Here is a 13,821-nt window from a genome sequence, read left to right as displayed (position 1 = left end):
AAGGTGGCGGGTTCCTGTAGTCCCAGCTACTCGGGAGGCTGAGGCAGGAGAATGGCATGAACCCGAGAGGAGGAGCTTGCAGTGAGCTGAGATCTGGCCACTGCACTCCAGCCTGGGTGACAGAGTAAGACTCCGTCTCAAAAAAAAAAAAAAAAAAATTGAGAAGCCATAAATCCTTGGTTTTGTTTTTTGTTTCATACTTCAGGTTTGAGTTTGTTTGTTTGACTTGAACTTTTACAGATCAAGTAAGAACTTAGTAGTCTTCCTATCTATTCTAATTCTTTTTTTTTTTTTTTTTTTGGCAGGGGGCGGGGGACGGAGTTTCGCTCTTGTTGCCCAGGCTGGAGTGCAATGGTGTGATCTCGGCTCAGCGCAATCTTAGCTCACTGCAACCTCCGCCTCCCGGGTTCAAGCAATTCTCCTGCTTAACAGCTGGGATTACAGGCATGTGCCGCTACGCCCAGGTAATTTTGTATTTTTAGTAGAGATGGGGTTTCTCCATGTTGGTCATACTGGTCTCAAACTCCCGACCTCAGGTGATCCACCCACCTCGGCCTCCCAAAGTGCTGGGATTACAGGCATGAGTCACTGTGCCATCTATTCTAATTCTAGGAAGCCCATGAGTCAAACTGTTCTTATTGCTTGCTTTGACTTTGCAGTCTATTAAATAACCATTCCCACCATTTTTTTCACAGCTGCATTTGAGTGCTGCCACTTAAATCCTGCAGTCCCAAGACCCAGTTATAACCAATGCATTTAGATTTTTCATTTTGGTGGCAACAATCTTCATTGTAAGTTCTGTCTTACAGAGAAGTGTGTTGATCAAGCTCTTCAGAGATACTGGGACTCCTCTCACAAATATATGTCTCACAGTTATAATGAATGGTATCTCCTGGATCCTCCTCAGTTGAGTATGTTTTAAATGAAAAAGACACTTTAGGCCGGGCGCGGTGGCTCAAGCCTGTAATCCCAGCACTTTGGGAGGCCGAGACAGGCGGATCACGAGGTCAGGAGATCGAGACCATCCTGGCTAACATGGTGAAACCCCGTCTCTACTAAAAAATACAAAAAAAAAAAAAAAACTAGCCGGGCGAGGTGGCGGGCGCCTGTAGTCCCAGCTACTCGGGAGGCTGAGGCAGGAGAATGGCATAAACCCGGGAGGCGGAGCTTGCAGTGAGCTGAGATCCGGCCACTGCACTCCAGCCTGGGAGACAGAGCGAAACTCCGCCTCAAAAAAAAAAAAAAAAAAGACACTTTATCATTCAAATCTTTCAAAGCTTTTGAATCACTTTATAGCAAACCAATGAAGATCCAGCATTTCTTTCTTTCTTTCTTTTCTTTTTTCTTTTCTTTTCTTTTTTTTTGAGATGGAGTTTTGCTCTTGTTGCCCAGGCTGGAGTGCAATGGTGCAATCTCAGCTCACTGCAACCTCCGCCTCCCGGGTTCAAGAGATTCTCCTGCCTCAGCCTCCTGTGTAGCTGGGAATTACAGGCATGCGCCACTATGCCCAGCTAATTTTCTATTTTTAGTAGAGAAAGAGTTTCTCCATGTTGGCCAGGCTGGTCTAGAACTCCCAACCTCAGGTGATTCTCCTACCTCAGCCTCCCAAAGTGCTGGGATTACAGGCGTGAGCCAGCACGCCTGGCCCTCATTTTAACTTTTTAATATCCAATGTTTTCCGAATGAATACACCCACTTTAAAAGTAGGCATCCTGCAAGCCTGGGAATTTAACTTTTGTTGTAATTCATCCAGTTACATCCAGTTATAGTTTGTTGTAATTCATCCAGATGCTGTGATTATTTTCAGCATTTGAGCCCTGAAACTGTAGGAGATAAGGGTCTTCTTCAGGGCTCCATATAAATTTTTAGGATATTAATGCAGTACTTATATTAAAAACTTTGAATCCTTGACTTAATCCTTTTCTAGCTAATTTCGTATTTTTAATAGAGACGGAGTTTCTCCATGTTGGTCAGGCCGGTCTCAAACTCCTGACCTCAGGTGATCCACATGCTTCGGCCTCCCAAAGTGCTGGGATTACAGGCGTGAGCCACCCGGCCTAAGATCCAGCATTTCTAACTCAGTTACTACTGACCACATTTTGGCTTATGTTTTGGTCAATGAAGCAAACTAGGAGAACTTTTTTTGATTCCTTAAGCTGCAACATTAAATGTAGAATCTGCTTAGAAGACCCACATTGATAAATCTTACCTGATTCAACTTTGTGTTCCAGCATTGGCCTATACTTTTTTTTTTTTTTTGGATGGAATTTCTCTCTTGTTGCCCAGGCTGGAGTGCAGTAATGAGATATCAGCTCACCACAACCTCCACCTCCCGGGTTCAAGCCATTCTCCTGCCTCATCCTCCCGAGTAGCTGAGATTACAGGCATGCACCACCACGCCCAGCTAATTTTGTATTTTTAATAGAGAAGGGGTTTCTCCACGTTGGCCAGGCTGGTCTCAAACTCCCGACCTCAGGTGATCCACCCACCTCGGCCTCCCAAAATGCTGGGATTACAGGCGTGAGCCACCGCGCCCGGTCCTCATTCTAATTTTTTAATATCCAATGTTTTCCGAATGAATACACCCACTTTAATAGTAGGCATCCTGCCAGCCTGGGAATTTAATTTTTGTTGTAATTCATCCAGTTACGGGGTGAGATGCTGTGATTTATTTTCGGCATTTTGAGCCCGGAAGCTGCGGGAGATAAGGATCTTCTTCAGGGCTCCATATAAATTTTTAGGATATTAATGCAGTACTTGTATTAAAAACTTTGAATCCCTGACTTAATCCTTTTCTTTACCCAGTTTATCCAGCAACATCAGAAGCAAATATCAAATCTCATTATACTCATTAGTCTGACAAAAAGGTTTGGAAGTACTGTATACAAAATCACCCACATACTTGCACCTGTTAAGTGTTTGATTAGCAGTATCTAATGGTGATATCTTGTGTATTTCTACTCCCAGATTACGTGAAAAACTATTCATGTACATTTTACTATTAAAAATAAAATCGAGGCTGGGCACGGTGGCTCACACCTGTAATTCCAGCACTTTGGGAGGCTCAGGCGGGCAGATCAACTGAGGTCGGGAGTTCGAGACCAACCTGACCAACATGGTGAAACCCTGTCTCTACTAAAAAGACAAAAATTAGCCAGGTGTGGTGGCACACGCCTGTAGTCCCAACTACTCAGGAGGCTAAAGCAGGATAATTGCTTGAACCCAGGAGGCAGAGGTTACAGTGAGCTGTGATGGCACCACTGCACTGCAGCCTGGGTGACAGAGCAAGACCGTGTCTCAAAAAAAAATTATTTAGTTTATTTATTTGATTAAAAGATTAACATAGAAAAAATATGTAATCACTTTAGTATATCCTTAAATAAAATATGTAATGATTAAGAATACCAAATAGGATAACAGAAACTTCTGGCTGGGCATGGTGGCACATGACTACAGTTCCAGCTACTCAGGAGGCTGAGGTGAGAGAATCGCTTGAGCGCAGGAGTTTGAGGCTGCAGTGAGCTATGATTTCACCTGTGACTAGCCACTGCACTCCAGCCTGAGAAACATCAGACATCATGTTTCAAAAGGAAGGAAGGATGGATGGAAGGAAGGGAGGGAGGGAGGAAGGGAGGGAGGGAGGGAGGGAGGGAGGGAGGAAGGAAGGAAGGAAGGAAGGAAGGAAGGAAGGAAGGAAGGAAGGAAGGAAGGAAGGAAGGAAGGAAATAAAATTCATATTAAGCAAAGATATTTGTGCAAACATCATAATCAACAGCAAACATCAGAAGCGTTTCAATGAAGAAAAGTCTAAGACAAGGGCCAGCCAGGCCTCTCCCATTTATCACTCTGGGGGATGCCTGAGCCTGGACCAGAAGAGAGAAGAGGAGGAAACAGGAAAGAATGTAAGTCAAAGAATTTGAACTGCAGTTATCTACAGAGGCCATGAGTGCAAATAGAAAAGCAGGGGAATCGATTTCAAATTTCAGAACAAAAACTGTTTAACAATATTCAGGAAATTGAACAAATACACGTTGTACATACGATAAATCTTGAATCTTTCGTACTAATAATAAACACATAGTAACAATAACAAAGAGAGAATCAGCCTCTGTCCACATTAGCAAACTGCCATGAAATCGATTAGAAGACATTCCCAGGCCTGTGTAAAAGCATAAAACTGTACTGAAAACCACAAAAAGACACCTTGAGGCTGGGCGCGGAGGCTTACACATGTAATCCCAACACTTTGGGAGGCCAAGGTGGGTGGATCATGAGGTCAAGAGATCCAGACCATCCTGGCCAACATGGTGAAACCCCGTCTCTAGTAAAAATACAAAAATTAGCTTGGCATGGTGGTGCACGCCTGTAGTCGCAACTACTCAGGAGACTGAGGCAGGAGAATCGCTTGAACCTGGGAGGCAGAGGTTGCAGTGAGCCATGATCGCGCACACTCCAGCCTGGGCAACAGAGTGACACTCCATCTCAAAAAAAAAAAAAAAAGACACATCGAAGACTAACAAACCAAATCCTTACATTGGAAGAAGTAGTGAAATAATAAAGATATTAAAGATCCAGACTCAGTGCATTTCAAACTTTTTGAAATAGCTATTCTAGCAAATGTGAGGTGACATCTCATTCTGGTTTTAATTTGCATTTCCCTGATGATTATTGAACTTGGGCTTTTGTTCATGTACTTGTTGCTCATATGCATGCCTTCTTTGAGAAATGTCCTTTGCTAATAATCAAGTCCTTTGCTAATATTTAATAGTATTTGTTTTTTTGCTGTTGGATTGTTTGAGTTTTTATACATTTGTGATATTAATGCATTATCAGATGTATAGTATACAAATGTTTTCTGTCATGCAGATGCTTCTTCTTAGAGACAAGGCCTCACTCCATTGCCCCTAGGCCGGGCCTGTTGAGTGACAGCAGCCCTGGTGCCCCAGCCTGCTAGGCCAACGTGTCACCCAGAGGCTTCAAGGCTCTCCTCACCATGGTACCCACCTCCTCAAAGCTGCCTCCTGAAGCCCTCTAGCTGCTGCTGCAGCAGCAACAGGTACCACCACCAGGGGCCTTCCAGCTGCCAGTTCAGGCTTTCCAGAGCCAGGGGTTGGGGAACCTGCAGTCATCACCTCAGCAACTCTGGTGGTAGCCAGGCCAGCTAGGGCAGTGATGATGACTGTAATTAAGAGTGGGATGACAGCTCCACACTGGTGGATGAGTCGAGAACACCAGGCAGAGGCATGTACCTGGTCTTTGATGGTTCAGTGGACCTGCACTACCATTGCAGTGCAGAGTGCAAGAGTTGAAGCTGGGAAACCTTCACCTAGATTTAGGAAGATTCATGGAAAAGTCTGGATGTCCATGCAGAAGCCTGCTGCACGAGTGGAGCCCTCATGAAGGGCTCTTCTAGGGCAGTGTGGAGGGGAAATGTGGGGTTGGAGCCCCTACACAGAGTCCCACTGGAGCACTGCCTAGTGGAGCTATGAGAAGAGAACCACTGTCCTCCTGACATCAAAATGGTAGATCCACTGGCAGCTTGCACCCTCAGCCTGAAAAAGCTACAAGTACTCAAGGGCAGTCCTTGAGAGCATCTACAGGTGCTGAATCCTGGAAAGCCACAAGTGTGGTGCTGCGCAAGGCTTTGGGAGCCCACCCCTTGTACCAGCATACCCTTGATGTGGGATATGAAATCAAAGGAAGTTATTTTGGAGCTTTAAAATTGAATGACTATTCTGCTGGGTTTTGGACTTGTGTATGCTTGTAACTCCTTTCTTTTGGCCAATTTCTTCCTTTTAGAATGGGAATGTTGATCCAATGCCTATACTCCCATTTTATCTTGGAAGTAACAAATTTGTTTCTTATTTTACAGGGTCATAGGCAGAAGGGACTGGCCTTGTCTCAGATAAGACTTTGGACTATAGACTTTTGAGTTAATGCTGGAATGAGTTAAATCTTTGCAGGAATGTTGGGAAGTCATGGTAGTATTTTCTTTTTTGGAGACAGAGTCTCCCTCTGTCACCAGGCTGGAGTGCAGTGGCGTGATCGCAGCTCACTGCAATCTCCACCTCCCGGGTTCCCCTGCCTCAGCCTCCCCAGTAGCTGGGACTACAGGCCTCCATCACCATGCCTGGCTAATTTTTTGGATTTTTAGTAGAGACGAGGTTTCACCATGTTGGCCAGGATGGTCTCGATCTCCTGACCTTGTGATCCACCTGCCTCGACCACCCAAAGTGCTGGGATTACAGGCATGAACCACCGTATCCAGCCAGTAGTATTTTGAAATATGAGAAGGACATGAGATTTGGGAGAGGCCAGAGGTGGAACAATATGGTTTGAATCTGTCCCTGCCCAAATCTCATGTTGAATTGGAATCCCCAATGTTGGAGGTAGGGCCTGGTGGAAAGTGATTGGATCGTGGGGGTGGTTTCTCATTAATGGTTTAGCACCATCCCCTTAGTGCTGTTCTTGTGATAGAGTTTGCATGACATCTGGTTGTTTAAAAGTGTGTAGCACTTCCTCCCCACACTTCCTCCTGCTCCAGCCATGTAAGACGTGCCTGCTACCCTTTTGCCTTCCACCATGATTGAAAGTTTCCTAAGGCCTCTCCAGAAGCCAAATAGATGCCAGCATCATGCTTCCTGTACAGCCTTTAGAACTGTGAGTCAATTAAACCTCTTTTCTTTATAAATTTCCCAGGCTCAGGTTTTTTTTATGGCGATGCAAGAACACACTAATATAGGTGAGTTATTGGGGCCACATCAGTGGAACCTATTCAGTGGAGTCATGTGGGACCTGGTCATGTGGGACCTGGTCAGCAGGGCCTGGTGAATAGGTCCTTGTGAGTGGGGGTCGGGTTGGTGCTGACCTGGTCAGCAGCAGCCTAGTCAATAGTACCTGGTCAGTGGGGGCATGGTCAATGGGGACACAATCATTGGAGACCTAGTCAGAGGAAGCCTGGTGAGCAGGCACCTGGTCAGTGAGGACCTGGTCTGAGGGAGCCTGGTCAGAGGGTACTGGTCAGAGGGCCTGGTCACTTGGGACTACATCAGTGTGTCCTGGTCAGCATGAGCCTGGTCAGCTGAAATCTGGTCAGTGGGGGCCTGGTGAGTGTGACCTGGTTATTGGAGTCCTGGTCAGTGGAAGCCTGGTCATTGAGCCCTAGTTAGTGGATATCTGGCAGTGGGGGCCCAGTCAGTGGGGGTCTGTTCAGTAGGAACCTGGTCAGTGGGGACTTGACTATTGGGGTCCTGGGTAGTGGGGCCTAGCCAGGTAAGGTCTGGTAATTAAGGACCTGGTCAGTGGGAACCTCATCAGTGGAGAGACCTGGTCAGTGGGGAGCTTGGCAGTGGGGTCTGGAACTGGGGGGCCTATCAGTGGGGCCTGGCTAGTGGGGCCTACTCAGTGGAGGTCTGGTCAGTGGGGTCCTGGTAAGTTGAGGCTTCATCAGTTGGGGCCTGGTCAATGGGGACCTGGTGAGTGAGGGACTTGTCAGTGGGGCCTAGTCAGTGAAACGTGGCCACTGGGGGCATAATCAACTGTGGTCTTGTCAGTGGGGGCCTGGTCTTTGGAGTCTTCATTAGTGGGGCCTGGTCAGTAAAGGTCTGTTCAGTAAGGACCTGGTCAGTCAGAACCTCGTCATTTGAGGCCCAGTCAGTGGAGACCTTGACAGAGGGGGCCTTGTCAGTTGGGCCCACTCAGTGGAGGCCTGGCAGTGGAAGCCTCATCCGTGGGTCCTGGACAGTGAGGCCTGGTCACTGACGGTCTGATTGGGGGTTTTGTCAGTATGGCCCAATCAGCGGCAGCCTAGGAGTGGAGGCCTCATCAGGGGGTCCTAGCTAGTGGGGTCTAGTCAGTGGTGGTCTCGGGTCCTGGTAAGTTGAGGCCTCATCAACTGAGGCCTGGTCAGTGGGGCCTGATCGTTGGGGTCCTGGCTAGTGGGGCCTGGTTGTTAAAGTTCTGGGTCATTGGGTTCCTGGTTAATGGGGCCTAATCCGTAAAGGTCTGGTTATTAAAGACCTGGCCAGTCAGAACCTCATCAGTTAAGGACCTGGTCAGTTGGGACCTCATCAGTTAAGGACTTGGGCAGGTGGAACCTTGTCAGTTAAGGACATGGTCAGTTAGGACCTCATCAGTGAAGGAAGTGGTCAGTTGGAATCTCGTCAGTTGGGCCCCAGTCAGCCTGGCAGTGGAAGCCTCATCCGTGGGTTCTGGATAGTGAGGCCTGGTCACTGGAGGCCTGGCCGTGGAACCTGGTCAGTGAGGGTCTGGTCACTGGGGTCATGGGGAGTGGGGCCTGGTCAGTAAAGGCCTGGTCATTAAGGACCTGGTCAATCAGAACCTTATCAGATGGGGCCCAGTCAGTGGAGTCCTGGTCAGTGAGGCCTGGCTAATGGGCCTTGTAAGTTGGGTCCCAGTCAGTGGGGACCTGGTCAGCTGGAGGCTTGTCAGTGGGACCAGGTTGGTGGGGCCTAGTCAGTGAAACCTGGACACTGGGGACATAATCAACTGGGATCTTGTCAGTGGGCACCTGTTTAGTGGGGTCCTGATTAGTGGGGGCTGGTCAGTAAAGGTCTGGTCACTAAGGACCTGGTCAGTTGGAACCTCATCAGTTAGGGACCTGGTCATTGAGGGCCTCGTCAGTTGGGCCCAGTCAGTGGGGGCCTGGCAGTGGAAGCCTCATGAGTGTGTCCTGGATAGTGAGGCCTGGTCACTTGAGGTCTGACAGTGAGACCTAGTCAGTGAGAGTCTGGTCACTGGATACTGAGCTGTGGGGCCTGTTCAGTAAAGTCAGGTCAGTAAAAACATGGTCAGTTGGAACCTTGTCAGTTGGGCCCAGTCAGTGGAGGTCTCTCTGGTCAGTGGGTTCCTGGTAAGTTGGGGCCTCATCTCTTGAGGCCTGGTCAGTGTGGACCTGGTCAGTGGAAGCCTAGGCAGTGGGGGCCTTGTCAGTTGGGACAGTCAGTGGGGGTCTGGTAACTTGGGACCTGATTAGTGGGGGCCTGGTCACTGGGGTCCTGGGTAGTGGGGCCTAGTCAATAAATGACCTAGTCTGGTCATTAAGGACCTGGTCAGTCAGAATCTCATCAGTTGAAGCCCAGTGAGTGAGGGCCTTGTCTGTGGGTCTTGGTTATTGGGGCCTAGTCTGTAGAGGTCTGGTTAGTGGGGTCCTGGTAACTCAGGGTCATCTATGGGGACCTGGTGGGTGGGGACTTGACCAGTGGGACCTGGTGGTCAACGAGGGTTTTGTCCCTTAAACCTAATAACCAGGGCCTGGTCCGCTGTGACGTAGTCATTGTGGCTTAGTCAACGGGGGCCTGACAGTGGGGGCCTGTTCCATGGGGACCTTGTCAGCAGTACCTGCTCAGTGGTGGACCTGGTCATTGGGGCCTAGTACTTTTGGGCCTGGTCAGTGGAAACATGATCAGTGGGGACCTTGGTCATGGATGATCTGGTTAGGATTGACCTAGTCAGCAAACACCTTTCAGCAGGTTCTTATCAGGAGAAACCCGGTCAGAGAGGGCCTGGCCAGTGGGGCCTAGTTCTTAGAGTCTGGCAGTGGGACATAGTCGGTGAAAACCTGGCCGGAATATCTGGTCAGTGGGACTTGGATGTGAGGGCCTAGTCAGTGCGGGGGATAGACATTGGGGGCCTGTTCAAGTGTGGGCCTGTTCAGTCAGGAGGGACGTGACCCAAGGGGGCATGATCACTAGAAGCCTGGGTAGTGGAGGCATGACCAGCAAAGACATTATCAGTGAAAGTCTCATTCATAAGGCCTAGTTAGTGGAGTCCAGGCAGTGAGGGCCTTTTCACGAAGACCTAGTCAGTGGGGCCTTGTGCCTGGTCAGTGTGAACCTAGTTTCCAGGAGCTTGGTTAGTAAGTTAACTAGTCAGCGGGGACCTGGTCAGTGCAGCTCTGGCCACTGGCTGACTGATCACTGGACCCAATCAATGGGGGCCTGGCTTGGCTAGGGGGAGGAGCAGCTGCCAGTGGGGCCTGGTCAGTAACAACCTGGTCAGCTGGGGCCTAGTCAGGGGCAGTCCAGTCAGTAAGGCCTGGTGAGTGGGGCTTTATCAGGGGGGACTCTTCAGTGGGGTCCTGGTTATCAGGGCCCATTCAGTGAAGGCCAGGTCATGGCAGAGGCCCCAGTCCATGGGGCCCTGGTCAGCAGGGGCCTGGTCAGTTGGACACAGCCATCCCAGGACTGGTCCTCAGGGGCTACTCTGACTTCACAGGATCCCCTGACCATGCCAGTCCCCCAGCCTATAGCCAATGGTGTCCTTTATATCTCTCCCAGCACAGGCCCAGGACGTGGGGATGCCCGATGCTGGGAGGAGGCACACACAGCAGGAAGGAGAGAAGGAAGGAACTTCCATAGCATGGACGCCTACGAAGATACAACACGTGGTTCCATCGCCATGTTCTCTGTTTATTTCCCACATAATTCTCTATTCTAAACTGGCCTCAGTTGAGCACAAAACCATCCTTGTACTACCACAGATAGTTGGCCATGGCTCTCTGATAGAAGTTTTTATTCTGCTGTAGAAATTATCCTTGAACTGGAAAAAGTCCCCAACCCAACATCCAGTCACTCAACACTCTCATCTTTATAAAGAGCTGCTTCCAAATTCTAGATCGATTTTTGGAAAAAAAAATATTTTCTTCTGGTAAAAAGTGCTGCATCTGTGATCTCAAATCTCTCCCTCTAATTGGATGGAGATGGTGAATTTCAGCCAAAGTGGCCAAAGAACTCGTGTCCCACGCTCCTGAACACCATCAGCCCCCGCACCTCCATCGTTCCTCCTCCTACAAGTCTCCTGCTCCCCGTGACTTTGGTAAGAGCTCCTCTGTGAACATGGAGGACGTCTGGAAATTTGATGCGTTGCCACTTGGACGGCAGTAACAGGTCCGAGACAGAATCCAGGTCCTGCCTGGGCCAGTCTGGGAAGAGCTTGACGATGGCATCGTAGGCACCTCCGGTGAAGGTGACGGGCTGCTTCAGGCCCACCCAGAAGCCCTGCTGGGCCCACTCCAAAGCCTGGCTGAGGCTGCGGGAGGGCTGGCCCCCTGCTGATGTTCCTTCTCAAAGCCCCTCACCTGCTTGTCGTGAACTCCATGCCCTGTGGCTGAGCAGCAGCACTGTCGTCCACCTTCTTGAGAAAGCATATGGAGCTGTCAATCAGGCTCTCCACCTCCTGCAGGTCGAGGGCGGTGGTGGTGGAGTGCTCAGGGTCAGGAACGAGCTGGCACCCACCATGTCACCTTTCTCGCACCACCCACCTCCCATGACCAGGACACATATCCAGTGTTCATCTTCGATACCCACATCCACTTCTCCAAGTGATGCCCACCTTCTCGCTGATCTGCTCTGCTTGGATCGGAGGCAGTTTTCTTATTTTCTTTCCTCAAGAGGTGTCGTGCCATACAGAAGGCCTTCCTCTTGCCTTGTTTCCAGGCCTTCTTTCGGTGCTGCTGGGGCACATCAGGAAGTGCTGGAGGACGTGGCACTGCCAGCACTGGGCAGCCAGCCGTGTGGCTCCTCCCACAGATCAGGCTCTTCCTGTGCTTGGAGATGAAGTCCTCCTGGAAGCAACCCGTGGCCCACTTCTCAGGTGGGTGGGGCACAGAGATGGCCGGGAATGTCACCAGACAAGCATCCAGTCAGTGCAAGTGCTTGTTGCGCCGTGCACTGGGACCTGCCTGTGCATGGTCACCAGCTTGCAAGAGAGGACGCTATTCATGCCCTTGAACTTGTTCTACTGAGTGGTGTCGCTGGTAGTGCACTGGAAGGAGTAGGGGTTCTCCTGCCACTTGAGGCCATAGAGCCACAGAGCCATGCACAACTTGTCCCCGTCCTTCACAGAGCCCAACACCTCACCAAGCACAAGGCCTCCCCGCCTGACTTGACAGGTGGGGAAGCGGTTGAGACTGCGCCTCATGGTGGCCAAGCTGTTACCACCACAGGAGCCCAGGGAGCCACTGAGCACCAGGTGTGAACTGCCACTAGGCTCATCCACCATCATGGAACTGCCATCCCACTTGTCCTGGGCATCATCACTGCCCTGACTGTCCTGGTTGCCACGAAAGAGCTACTGAGGCCATGGCTGCTGAGCACCCCTGCCGTCTGAAGCCTGCACCGGCTGCTGGAAGGTATTCAGTGGTGACACATGCTGCAGCTGTAGCACTGGCTAGAAAGTGTCAGGAAGGGGTCTCAAGGAGGTGGGCAGGATACCGGGCATGGTCTCAAAGCCTCCCAGCAGCATGTTGGCAGTGTGGCCGAGATGCTGGGGCCACCATCACCTGCCAGTCCCAGCTTGGAGTCATGGATCACCTGCACTGCACAGACGAGGCTGGGAAGAGGCCACAGTCACTGTAGCCATGGACGCCCTTGAGCAGCCCTTGATGTCCTGCTCCCGCACAGGCTCAGAACCTCATGTTCCTGCAGCAAGTTCTTGCTGGGGTTCTCTGACCTGAAATGGTACAACAACCGGGTGAGGTGTGCCATGTCCCCTGCATGGTCATGTGTGCTGCAACTAAAGGCCCGTGGCACCCCTGGTGCCCTCCCCTACCAACCAGGGCTGGAGTTGAGGCCGGGCCCCTCTGGACCTAGGACGTGTGCCCCAGGAGGGGACTCTGTCCAACAAGCCAAATCAGAGGCCACAAGGCATGCTCCTGGCTGGCCAGGGCTGGGAGGACACCATGTTCACCCCTCCCTCTGGTGGCCTGAAAGGGACCAGCTTCCCTGTTGAGAAGGACTTCATAAGGCCCAGGAGCCATCTGGGGTTGCAGAGCAACTGGCTGGGAGCTGCCCTGGTTCCTTCCACGCCGTGCTAGTCATTGCCCACCAAGAGGGTTCCGATGCAAGTGCCCTCATGCAAGGGACTTACCTCTGGACCTGCCTCTCCGTTCTCACGGGGCCCAGCAGGGCCTGGTGTTGTAGCCAAGATGGGGTTGCAGGGCTGGGCCCCATTAATGGTCCTGGGGCTGGGTAGGGTAGATGTGGAAGGGACGGAGCACAGCATCCCTGTTCAAATTTTACAATGGGAACCACGGGCCTCTGACAGCCAAGTCTCTGGGCAGCTTCCGGAGGGAGTTCAGAAAATGCATGGGTCCATTTGAACCCTCAGGATCCCCAGAGAGCAACCTGCTGCCCTGAGTTTTCTGGAAGCTCCTTCGTGCCCCTGGGCCTCAGTCTTGGAGACTGCCAGCCATGCCGGGGTGGGAGAGGACCAGGGTTGCATTCCGGGGTAGGGGGCTGGCTGCATGGGCCTGTAGAGCTGAGCTGGTAGGCAGGGGTGGGCCAGCCTGTCTCCCTTGCAGAGGGGCGTAATGCTCACAGAGGCCTAGGTGCCAAGGACCCTCAATCAGGTTTGGCTGAAAAAATAGCAGACGTGAGTGGTCAGCTTCTCCACCAAGTCCATTAAGTCCCCACAAAGCTGGGCCCCACGGACCTGGGTCTCTGGTGTCCTCAGCATCCCTGTGTGGCTTCTTGAGTCTGACTCTGAGGACACCCCAGCAGGCTGCTGATCACAGAGCAAGGGGTGCGTGGATCCTTCAGGGCGTAGGGAGTTATTGGGGCGCCTCATGTCACTCCTGGGGCAGTGGCTTAGGATTCGGGCTGGCTCCAGACTTCCTCCTTCACCTCTTCATCCCAGGGCTGTGTGGCCTGGGTAGCAGCCCTGATTCAGAACCAGGTGGGAGAGGCCTTGGCTGTCACCTAGCCCCCTTGCCACCTCACATGAGATACTGTCTCCACAGTGGGTGAGATGGTCCCAGGCATGGGGCCCCCTTTGCCCTCCGGGACCGTCCACTCCACACCT

The 13,821-nt window shown here is 51.1% G+C and overlaps 1 long non-coding RNA gene across 1 annotated transcript; it reads left to right on the top strand.

Moving 5' to 3' along the window:
- Positions 1–305: 305 nt before the first annotated feature.
- On the top strand, positions 306–10,629 carry LOC123570206 (uncharacterized). Its single transcript, XR_012428632.1, has 3 exons — positions 306–464; positions 4,867–5,056; positions 10,299–10,629. It is a non-coding gene; the product is annotated as an uncharacterized lncRNA (long non-coding RNA).
- The last annotated feature ends 3,192 nt before the right edge of the window (positions 10,630–13,821 follow it).

This window comes from Macaca fascicularis, chromosome 19, assembly GCF_037993035.2.
Source record: "Macaca fascicularis isolate 582-1 chromosome 19, T2T-MFA8v1.1".
Classification (NCBI taxonomy): Eukaryota; Metazoa; Chordata; class Mammalia; order Primates; family Cercopithecidae; genus Macaca; species Macaca fascicularis.
Note: the sequence above shows the minus strand (reverse complement) of the source record. Positions and strands in the feature narration are given on the sequence as shown.